Source organism: Sapajus apella, unplaced genomic scaffold (genome assembly GCF_009761245.1).
Source record: "Sapajus apella isolate SASKATOON/1434 unplaced genomic scaffold, GSC_monkey_1.0 scaffold157, whole genome shotgun sequence".
In the NCBI taxonomy this organism is placed as follows: Eukaryota; Metazoa; Chordata; class Mammalia; order Primates; family Cebidae; genus Sapajus; species Sapajus apella.
Genome location: NW_022437097.1, coordinates 269,049 through 281,736, shown reverse-complemented (window position 1 = coordinate 281,736; position 12,688 = coordinate 269,049).

Genomic DNA, 12,688 nt, shown 5'->3' with positions numbered 1-12,688 from the left:
GCTGAGAATTTTAAAATAATGAATGGATGTTGGATTTTGTCATATTATTTCTCTGTATATATTAATATAATCAGTATGAACATATGGCTCATTTTCTTTAGCCTGTTGATATGATGGATTGCATTAAATGATTTTCAAATGTTGAGTCAAACTTGTGAAACAGTGTATTTCCCTGACCCCTTCAGGTGTAGGAACTGAAGTACATGAGTGCTTGCAGGGTTGAACTCCACTCACTTGCTGCTCCACCCCTCACAGGAGGGGGAGCATAGGTGAGTAGGTGTAGGAGCCAGGGCAAGTGCTTTTGGGTACCTGCAAGAGTCAACTCTGTACTGACCCTGTGGCAGCATCTAGGGAAGGGTGCCCACAACCCCTGAAACCCAGGAGAGAGTGTTATAGTGCACTTTTAGCTTTGCCATCCATAGACGGCTTAAGTGTTAACAGCTCAGTGGAGGGTCAGTATGACAGCCTTTTGCACCCACACTCATGGCACCTGAGTTCTTGTCCGATGTCCAGGAGGAATGAGGCTGCACAAAGAAATTGAAGATGGTAAATATGGGGGATTTTCTTGCTGTTGAAAATGGCTCTCAATGGGAAGAGGAGCTGAAAAGGGGTCAGAGTGGGAAGATAATCTTCCCCTGGAGGCTGGCTGTCCCCAGCTGACTCTTTTCCAAAGCTATGCCATCAAGTTGCTTCTCTCTAATGTCCCTCTGAAGTCAAGGTTCTTCTCTTTGATGTCCAGCCATAGTCTCTGATGCCCAGGTGCATCTCTTCTGTCCGATGGCTGAGCTCTGGAGTTTTTATAGGAACAGAATGGAGGGCACGGTCATGGGTGGTTTGCAAAAAAGCAGCATTCAAGTGGGAAAACAGGTTATGTAAGTTCTCACTTTGGGCCATAGTTCCAGGCTTTCTGGCTTGAGGGTGGGGCCCTCACTGGGGATCCACCCTCTTCTGCCCAGAATTTCCCTGCCTCCTGTTCCTATCACTTGTATACTCAGAATAAATCTCCTTTAATCATAGTGTATAATTCTTTTCACACAGTGTTGGATTCAGTTTGTTAATTTTTTTCCAGCTTTATTTGAAGTGTAATAGACAAATACAAATTTACATATACACAAGGTACATAGTGATTTGGTATATGCACACAATTACCATAGTCAAGATAATTAATATAACCATCATTTCATATAGTTACCATTGTGTGTGTGTGCTGTTGCCTAAATTTTTGTGTATTTTAGTTTTTAGACTTCTTAAAATTTTATTTTAAATTTATAAATAACAATTGTATATATGTGGGGAATACAATATGATGTTCTGATATATGTTTACACTGTGAAATGAATAAGTCAAGCTTTTAATTAACAAGTCCATTAAGGCAATAGAGCACTGCAGGAGAGGAGAGAGACTATACTTAACCCTGAATACAGCAAGGGCAGGTAGGAATTCAGAGCTATGCAGCAGTGTGGGAGTCAGGGGATAAAAAGTTACAAGAGGAAGGAAACATTAGGGTGAGGGGGATTCTGGTTAAATCGACCTAGCAGGATTCTTGCTGAAGCCGGATGGGGGTGATTAGACCTCACCTGGGGACAGTGGAAGATGCAGACCCTGATCTTATATGGAGGATGATCAGATACCCAGCATGGGGGTGGTGCTTGTTAAATTGACTTAGCAAGGATTTTTGCTAAAGCTGGATTTTGCAAGGACATACATAGATGGGCCTAGGAGAAGGTTCGGGGTGCCGACTAAGGTTCCAGCAAGCAATCTTTGCCAATACCAACAAACAAACCCCAAACCCAAGAGGCTTAAAACTGAAAGTTTGTTTACCATTTTGGTTATTCTGCAATCTGCAATCATCATCATAGAATATTAAGTTAGGGATAGCTAAGGGCTTTATGACTTGTTTCTAAATTGTGACCATCAAATCCCTCCAAATCTCTAATAAATCTGATAAATTCATGAATCAAAGCTATTCAAAGCTAAAATGGTACAGTAAAATGTACAAATTTGATAGAAAAAGATTTTGATTTAAATTAGAAAAGAAACTTCTAAAAAATTAAATATGCTTTCAGTTTTACCCAAGGAAACAGCACAGGTTACCGCTGCATGCAGAGTGCCAGGCACATGATCCAAAACTACCGAGACAGCAGCCAGGTCATTTCATTTACTTTAAAATACGTATAATCTGGCAATGGGGAAGATGCTTCCAGATTTAAAAAAAAAAAAAAGGCTTGACTTGTTCCAGTGAAAATAATAGAGACTCTATTGAAATCAATATTTTACCTGAATGACTTGGATAATTTACAAAATTTTCGTTTGAGGGTGATTAAGTTGTTTGCTCTTCTGACCAACTCTCTTTATGTAATGTCAACTGTAAGATCAATTATTTGCACTCTTATTGCAAATACTGAAATGTAAAATGCTTCCTCTTGGTTGGATAATGAGGGATGGGAAGGCTTTCATTTTGCTATTTAAGTGAAGCTTGATTCATTTATCTTTGTTTTCAGCCTTCATGATTCAATTATAATTACAATCATGTATGATTTTGAATATTCATACAATGCAGTTTTTAATTGCTGACTTTATTGGCTGTTGTCAGATCCTCACTGAGTACATGTGGCAGGGTTTCTCAACGTCAGCACTAGTGACATTTTAGGCTGGATAATTCTGTGTTGTGGGGGTCTGTCCTGTGCATTATAGGATGTTTTTTTTGTTTGTTTTTTTTTGAGTCGGAGTTTCGCTCTTGTTACCCAGGCTGGAGTGCAATGGCGCAATCTCGGCTCACCGCAACCTCCGCCTCCTGGGTTCAGGCAATTCTCCTGCCTCAGCCTCCTGAGTAGCTGGGATTACAGGCACGCACCACCATGCCCAGCTAATTTTTTGTATTTTTAGTAGAGACAGGGTTTCACCATTTTGACCAGGATGGTCTCGATCTCTTGACCTCATGATCCACCCGCCTTGGCCTCCCAAAGTATAGGATGTTTAATAGCATCTCTGGTCTCTCCCCATGAGATGCTAGCAGCACCCACCCAGCCCTACTTATGACAATGAAAACATCTTCAGATATTGCAAAATGTCCTCTGAGGGACAAAATCATACCTTGAGAACCATGGGTCCAACGTTATCATTGAGAAACTGACGAAGGCTTAATCAATTTATTAAAAGTACACATTTATTAGCTAATATTGAGAGTGTTCTCCCACTATACATTGTCTGTTTAGTAACAATAAATATTTTAACCCTCTTTATAAAATATTTACCAAGGGTGCTGTATGAAAGAACATTAGACATTTAAAAACTAAAATGCAATGCTTATTTGACCTAGTCTGTGCTCCTTGAGCTTAGGTTAAAATGGGGTTTCTAGCCATACAAGTGACTGAACCAGAGCAGAGGAAAGGGAGTGTGCTCAGAGGGAGAGCAGGAATGCCGTGGCCACAGACGAGAGCAAGGAGAGGAATCTGCCTCCTACCCGGTTCCCCTCTTATCCTCCTGTCTCTACATCTTCCACTCACACTAACTGGTTCAGTCACATCACTCTCCTGTCGCTTGACGGTATCCCTCCTGGCCTCTCCCTTGTAGACAGCTTCACACATTGTCTCAAAGCAGTCTCTGAACTGAGTGCAGAATTCTCCCTGCCACATGCTCTCCAGCTCTCCTGTTAGATTCTCTCACATAAGCCATGTCTAATTTGTTCTGTGTCTGGAACCGTGACCTTATGGCTTTAGAATGTGAACAATTAATTACCACAATGATAAAAATGAATAAACCCTACTGAGAATGGGATGTTTGTATGCACAGTGACCATAGGAAACCGATAGGTAATAACAAATGACTTAAACATTCCATATAAAAATAAAACTTCCAATCATTTAAAAATATTTATATAGATGATAAATTTAATATACAGTATTAGCTGCCCCTGGTATTGACCCTTTCCGACCTTGTCACCTCACACAGTTTTCTTCTGATACAACACCTGTCCACTCATTGCACAGATCTTGTCATTGCCCTAGTTGTGAGCATCTGCTGTTTCAGCACAGGATGGGCCCTAGGGCCCTGCTGAACTCATGGTGTCCAACCTTAGAGAGATTAATCAATGTATTTTTCCATTTGTGTTTTTCACCTGGCCTGGAAATGAATGTTTCAGCTTAGACGCCAGGCCCAAGGGGAGAAAGATGCCCCAGAACTGGAGTGAGGGGAAGGAATTCCACCACAGGGAACAAAAGATCCAAGAGTGTCTCTAACCTACAATCATAGCATGTTTGTTCATCTCTAGGCACAGTGAAAAACGATATTTACCTGCTTTATGCATCTGTCGGTACCCTAGATCCGGATGCCACACAATGCACACTGCAGAGTGTCTTTGTGGAGGGCAGGGCAATTAGGCCTTTGCACTGGGGTTATTCTTTGTCTCTCAGGCGAGGCTCTGCCTAATGCTCAGGCAGCCCTGGGCTATAACAAAGGTGGATGTGGCTATGATACCTTCTGTACTTTTTTTCTCATGCTCCTGCCCTTTTCTGCCTCTGTGTGCCAAATGCAGAATCTCTTATGGTTTTTAAAAATAAAATCTGGTTTCTGCAGAGATGGGGACCTTGCTATTGCTAGTTTTCCCCCAATCTATACATTTGCCAATGATCTAGAGATGCAGTGGAAACATTTTTACGCTGGTCCAAGTTAAGAGGAGTTTTTTGACTACTTGGTTTCAAAAAAGATTTCATTTCTATGCAGAAGGTTATAATGTTACATGTTTTTATTTCCTTTTCATTGGCTTATTTCTATTTCTAGCAAAGGTGAGGAATGAATATCTTTTCTGTATTTGAAATCTCCCTTCACTTTAGTGTCACTTATGCCCTATCTTTCCCCCAAATGCATTGCAAAAAAGATTAGAGCAGGAATTTTTAATCTATCGTACTCACTTTTACAAAACTTCTTTCTAAAATATTGTGTGCCTGGGGACATAAGAGATACTGGATGAATATGTGTTAAAAGAATGAATGGATGACCCAAATATTATCTGAAACTTCACTGGGTGCTTTGAGTTTTTACAATAAAGTTCTCATTCACTCTTCCCAGTCAGGGTAGGCAGTTCCTGTCCTCAGTGTATGGCTGGCGTTAGCTAGAAAATGGGCAGGTGTTAGCAATCTGGGTACGACTTAATTTAGGTTAACCCGGATTACCTACTGCATAGTTTTTGAAGGTTCACTGCAAATAATGCAGTTATCCAAGGCAAAACACTAAATATTTCTAGGCCCATTTGATTCCTTAAATATTTTTGCCTCTCAGTAATGAATATTCATTTCTGGGACTGGATTTAAATACAGGTCTGAATTCAAATTTCTTATTTTGATTAAAATCACTTAATTTTTTTGTTTTGTTTTTTTTTGTTGTTTTGTTTTTTGAGACAGAGTTTTGCTCTTGTTGTCCAGGCTAGAGTGCAATGGCACAATCTCAGCTCACCACAACCTCCACCTCTGTTCAAGCGATTCTCCAGCCTCAGCCTCCCGCGTAGCTGGGATTACAGGCATGCGCCACCACGCCTGGCTAATTTTGTATTTTTAGTAGAGACAGGTTTTCTCCATGTTGGTCAGGCTGGTCTCAAACTCCCAACCTCAGGTGATCCGCCCGCCTCGCCCTCCCAAAGTTCTGGGATTACAGGTGTGAGCCACTATGCCTGGCCAAAATCATTTAATTTTTTAAGTATGCTTTATGAGATTTCACTCATAGGAGATAAAAATCTATGCACATTATATTAAATATCAATTTGTAAGAAAAGTTTACTATACATATCTGTGTATAAATTTATATTTCTCCAAAATCTCTTGCTTTTGGCTTGAATGTATTTTCTTTTCTTTACCAGCACAAATATCAGTACTCTCATTGAAGAAATAGTAAGTGAGTGTGTTAGTCTATTCTCACATTGCTGTCAAGAAATACCTGAGACTGGATAATTTATTTTTTATTTATTTATTTGAGATGGAGTTTCACTCTGCTGTCCTTCCTGGAGTGCCATGGCATGACCATGGCTCACTGCAACCTCTGCCTCTCCAGGTGCTGGGATTATAGGTGTGCACCACCACACATAGCTAATTCTTGTATTTTTAGTAGAGATGGGGTTTCACCATGTTGGCCAAGCTGGTCTTGGACTTCTCACCTCAAGTGATCCCCCTGCCTCTGCCTCCAACAGTGTTGGAATTATAGGTGTGAGCCACTGTACCCTACTGAGACTGGGTAATTTATAAAGAAAAGAGGTTTACTTGGCTCACAGTTCTGTGCAGCCTGTACAGGAAGCATGATGCTGGCATCTGCTCTCAGTTTCTGCAGAGACCTCCGGAAATTTACAATCATGGCAGAAGGCAAAGGGGTAGTCAAGTGTCTCACATGGCAGGAGCAGGGCCAAGGTGGGGGGAGGTGCCATACACTTTTAAACAATCAGATCTCCTGAGAACTTACTATCACTGGAAGAGCACCAAGGGCATGGTTCTAAACCATTCATGAGAAACCACCCCTATGATCCAATAGCCTCCCACCAGGCCCCACCTCCAATATTGGGGATTACAATTGAACATGAGATTTGGACAGAGGCACAGTTTCAAACCATATCAGCGAGAATTATCATAAACTGAAGTGCCTTCTTCAAATTTAGATCTAATGCCTTAAAACTCTAAGCATACCCCCCAATTTTTATTTTCAGCCCAAGGATTCAAGGCAGTTTATCGCTATAATTGTTAAAATGCAAAAATAAAAACAAAATGAAAGGCCTCTCATGTCTCAAACACCTCTACCTTGTTTACAGTCATGTAGAAGCTGACAATGGAGAAAGCTTAGGAGTCCATAAACATTTTGAATAAAATTACTAAAAACAATAACTACATTTTAAGCAATTATTTTTTAAAATATTTTACTTTGCTATGTTAATCTGTCCAAATTATGGTTATCAATTTAAATATCATTCTCTTTTTTAGAAAATCTAAATCAACACAGAGGAAGGATTTGGTGGATAGGATTATAATCCCCCAGGATTTTGGAAAGGCCGTGGAGACTACCCATCAGGTCTGAATAACACATGTATTTACTAATAGATGCCTCCATATATACTTGTGTGAATTTGCACGTACACATGTGAGTTTTTTTTGTGTGTGCATGTGTATGCATTTTAGGAGTTAAATTTTATGTTTGTTTTGAGCTTCAATATATTGTCATCTAAACTCCAGTAATTTCTACTTTTCTATGTATTTTTTTGAGAACTAAAGTGAAAATAGTTTCTTTCATTTAAAATTGGAATCTTTTGCCAGCTAAAGTTCAGTTTCTTTTAGGTTTAGGCTAATGTCTTTCATGTCTTATAACCTGTGAACATTAGCCACTATCTTGACTGATCTATTCCATAGGTAAACAAAAATTTCCGATCTTTATAATTGTTAATCCAAAAATATGGAAATAATTTATTGTTCCTGTGTTAAATAATACTACAAACACGCATACTTTCCTGTCATAATGTTCAACGGTTTTTGAGCTAAACATACTTTATCCCTCTCTGTGCTAAGCACATTTTCTTATTTTTGCCGAACAATACGGAGAAAGAACAAGTCAAAACAACAACGGCTTGTTGCAGGGAATAACTGCTCCTGGGGAAAAAAAGGTTGAACCAACCCAACAACTTATGTATTGAGACTAAGAGCTGATTTATTAAGGCTTGCTTTAAGACTTAGCTAGCTCCTGCAGCCCACAGCTGTTTTACCATAAACTCTGAGTAGTCACAACTTGTTCTGCTCCTTGTAAGACCCTGGGTGATTTTAACACCCAGCTGAGTCTCTGAAGCCCTACGAATACTCGCCTAATTTTTCTATTTTGAGACATGCTATTACACTGACTTTGTGCAGACTGTATTCTCTCTTATTCTCATTGAGATTAGTAAGAGAGCCGGGCATGGAATTAGCCGGACATGGTGGTGCACACCTGTAATCCCAGCTGCTCGGGAGGCAGAGGCTGGAGAATCACTTGAACCTGGGAGGTAGAGGTTGCAGTGAGCTGACATCTCGCCACTGCACTCCAGCATGGGTGACAGAGTGAGGCTCTGTCTCAAATAAATAAATAATTACCCAGTTTCAAGTATGTCTTGATAACAATGTAAGAACGGATTAATACACTCACTATTTCTTCAATGAGAGTACTTATAAGTCTAGTCAATGTAGCTTTGTCTGACTAACAAGTTCCAGTGTTTTTTTAGGGAGTTAACAATTGCCGCTTCTAAGGAGGTCAAAGGATATATAAGAAATGATGAGCTTTGAAGTCAGAACTGCATTTAAATTTGAGCTTAGCATTTCTCTTGCGTTTATGCTTTTTCAGAAAACATATGAAGTGTGGATATATATGTGTACTTAGCAGTGGGCTTGAGAATATCACGCACAATATTATACGTAGGCTACCATAGAATCTGCAATTACTGTGATACCCGAATCTCTCCTATAGCCCTTCTACCTCTTTAAGACATTTAAGAATTTGCTTTTTCCACTGCAAATTGGAAATAACAATATAGCTGAAGGCAGTCCTTGCTCTATTGGGTCATTTGTTGGAATTGTGCATATCCTGCAAGTTTGGGGAAGGGAGGCCTTTAAGCATCAAATGAGGCTGTCTGTGAGTCAGAAAACGAGTGAAGAAAAATTGAGCTTTGCTCTTGGCAGCACTGCTTGAAGTATTTGGATGGTATAAATTTGTTTTTTAAAGGCCACAATACTTTTAGAATCTTCTTTGCCTATGATTAGTCATCGCCTTCCTCTTTATGTTTCTCCCAGAATCACTACAATGACAAGCTTCTCCCACCCTTTCCTAAGGACTCTAAAGTCTGGGTTTATTTTTTCTGACCCAAGAGGCACAACCAAAAGATGCTTAAGCATCCCCAACCCAGCCAATGTGTGAGGCCATTTCCTCCAAAATACATTCTCCTTTCTTTCCTGCCCTATCCGATTCCTTGTCCCGCCTGACCTCTTATATGCACCCCGATCTTTTCTCCTCAATGTCCTTTCTTATCCCGTGCACAACTGTCTATTTCAGTTTCTGTTTCAGCCACTCCTTAGTTTCTTGGTAAACAAAGTGAATAAATGCCCTTGAAGTCCTGCCGCTTAATGACTCCTTTGGAAACCCAACTCACCATTAATTTGCAGCTCTTAAATTGTACTCTCTTTGCATACTGATTTATCCTCTGGCACTGGGCGAATTCAGGGCTCTTTGAGTCCTGTGTACCTCATTTTCACATGCCCGGGTCGGGTTGGAGATGGCTTTTGTGAGGCCTTGAGTGGGAGGTGTGAGAGTTGGTCCTGTAAACATGCATTTTGACTCTGCTTTGGTGTTTGAACTCCAACGCGCTGCTCTTACTCAACATGTCTTTGAGACAGTATGTTTACAATGCCTACCACATTGATCTGAGGAATTTGGAGGGCCCTCTGTTTTGGCTGTCAGGAGGGACCAAGAACCTTCCCAATTACACCTGTGACAGGCACAGCAAATCATGGCAGCGATGGAAGGAACTATATCAGCATTTGTTCTTCAGCTGGAGATGTTGCTGGAACTCTACAAATTCCCACAGGTGAGACAGGATGCGGTGGGTCAGAGATAACACTGAATGTCCTTTGCTGTTATTGCAAGGCATCTGAGCCACCTTTTGCTTTGTTGACAAAAGGTGACTCAGATGGTCTTTGATGTTTCTAAAGGTGACAGAAAGTCCTTGAGCTGTCAGTGTTTAATTGGGGTAAGAAGGAGGCAGGATGAGATGGGCAGCAGTGAGGCATCCCTGGCTGGCACCGCCAGGGCATCTCTGGGAACTCTATATCTGAACAATTACTTTCCAGTTAATTTTTCCAAAGGGAAGATGATACATGTAAAAAAATTCAATAAGTAAATCCTCGCCTTTCCAAAAGAGAATGTGTTATCTTCAACTTCAAAACGGTGAAATAATCATTGCTTTATTCTTTACTGTCGTGATGTTGTATCTAACTTCTACATCTGCGAAAAATTCTTGACCATCCTGACTCTCTCCAGAGTTGTGCCCTTGACTAATAGTCAAAATTAGACTTTTTACAGCCCAGTAAACTTGGAGATTAGCTTATAAGGAGATTTGGTAAACCAAGATTCTGGGGAGGGTTAGGGAGCTGGCAGAGAAGAAACCCTGTTTACAATTTTATTACCCTAGATAATATTAACCAGTTTTGTATGTTTCTTAGAAATTTTATTTTAGCTTGCCTTTTTCGCTACTGGCTATATGAAACCTTGCTCTTCAAATGTTCTACAAATCAGGACTTTTGTCTTCCAGATGGTTTTCTCATGAATTAGTTAAATACAATTTTAACTCTTGTTAAGAAAAACTCTCAGCATTTTGCCTTTACAAACGTTTATCAATTTCTCTAGGAATTTACTTGCTAGCTGTGAATTTCTTCTAGGAGTAGAAAGTGATGCGCCTGATGCATTGTGTTTGATTGTGCTCTTCTCCCTCAAATCACTTCTCAATACAAATGGATAGTGTTTTTCCTTTTCTTCTGAGATTAGACATGCCGATTTGATGTTATGCCCTTTGCCGAGTGATGAAGGTCAGCTTCCAACTCTGTATCAGGTGGTTCCAAGGAATCATCTTTGCCCCTTGGCATGGTGAAGCTGTTGCAGCATTTTAGCTGCACCTGGTAGGGCAGCTTATCTTGGATGACATGAAATGTGGGCATTTTCTCTTAGAACTGAGAGAAGTGGCCAGGGAAGGCATCTGTTCAGGCTTTACAGGAATTGTCTGGGAGGGTACTCTGCCATCAGCAGGTAGGATAACCTTGGCCAAGACTGAAGATCCATCAACAAATGTGACTGTTGTCTGAGGTGACAGACTCCCTAATCCTCCTGAACATTCTGGGATTGAATAGTTAGAGAACATGGAAAGCTTGTGTTACCACCTCCCAGTGGGACTTTGTGATCTGCCCCCCTCAGCCTCCTAAAGTGCTGGGACGACAGGCATGAGCCACCTCGCCTGGTCTGGGACTCTGACTTTTTCAAAGCAGAACAGTGTGACGCCTGGCTTCAAGCATTTTGTTCAGACAATTCATCCTTCCATACACTCAGAAGACATTTCCCTAAATAAACCGTGGCTTTTTTCCTCGGACTGCTTCCTTTCTGCTTCTAACTGTGAAACACTAAGGAGGATGCCCACGAAATGCTTCCTTGGGTTCTGTGCATTGCTTTGACTGGATTGCGTCTGATTTCATTAAGATCGCCTATGACGCTGCGTGTGCAGCCCATGCGCCACGCTAAGTGCTGCTTTTAGAAACAGGGGGATATGAGGAAAACGCAGATGCACTGGTGTTTCATCCATGGAAGGTAATGATTTCCACTAGGGCATTCTAGGCCCTGGAGCCCATGGATTCTTGAAATACAGAGTCATAACTGCGATTTTCTCAAAACTTGCATAATAACTCAGCCAAAACATGTTGAAATTTTATATTCTGAATATAAATTCTGAATATGTATATGTCTACTTGCTTTAACAATAAGAAACCATATATAGTTTGGAGAGTTTTCAATTTCAATGTGTGTATGTGCACGTGTGTGTAAATGTTCGTCACATAAGTATCTCTGGGTAGAAGAAAGTTTGTCATATTTGATCTAAAATTAAATATTTGTCCCACATTACCAACACTCATTTTCAATCTGATTTAATTTTTTTTTTTTAACCTCTGATGTTGATGGTCTAGAAATGACTGGGGAAAAGAAATTAGTTTTGAGCCTTTATTTTATCCAGCATAAATGATTATATTTTTCTAATTTAATTCAAAATAACATTAAGAGATATGAATTGCTATTTCTGTTTTATGTATGAGAAAAACTCTTATTCAGAGACACTCAGTAAAATTCTTACACACTGCCTTTAAATTGGTCAACAAAAATTTGAAAGCGATTGGGTGCACTGGCTCACACTTGTATACAATCCCAGCACTTTGGGAGGCGAAGGTGGTTGGATCACCCTAGGTCAGAAGTTCAAGACCAGCCTGACCAACATGGTGAAACCCCGTCTCTACTAAAAATACAAAAGTTAGCTAGGTGCCCACCGGTAGTCCCAGCTACTTGAGAGGCTGAGGTAGGAGAATAGCTTGAACCTGGGAAGTTTAGAAATGGTGTCACTGCACTCCAGCCTGGGCAACAGAATGAGACTCCATCTCACACACACACACAAAAGTAAAAAAGAAAAAAAAATTCGAAATCACATTTGTCTTTATTTTCATCAAAGTATAAAGTTGAATTTGAGCTTTTTGTCTTCACGGATCAGGGAGGAACGACACTTCAGTTAATGTTTCATAGCACAATGCATCTTTTTTTATTTTATTACTCCCTGATGCATTGCTTTTAGCTTTACTCTCTTAAGGACCACTGAATTTATGACCAGTGCTGGTGACCAAGTACTGGATTAGAATAGAAACTGTTTCGCAGTACGATATTCTGAATTATTGTAATTTGCCGGATGGTCTCCAACATCAAGTCAAGCTAGGAAAACATGTTCTCCATGTGGTCAAGATTTTCCATGCATGAGGAAAGGATCAAATGGGCCACTGTTGTTTCCAGAAGCTGGTCAGAATTTCAAAGATAGCTTTTTACTGAGTATGGATACCAGAATAGAGTTGTTCCATGCAGGTAATTTCACCTGATTTGAACCCTCTACGTAGTTGATATG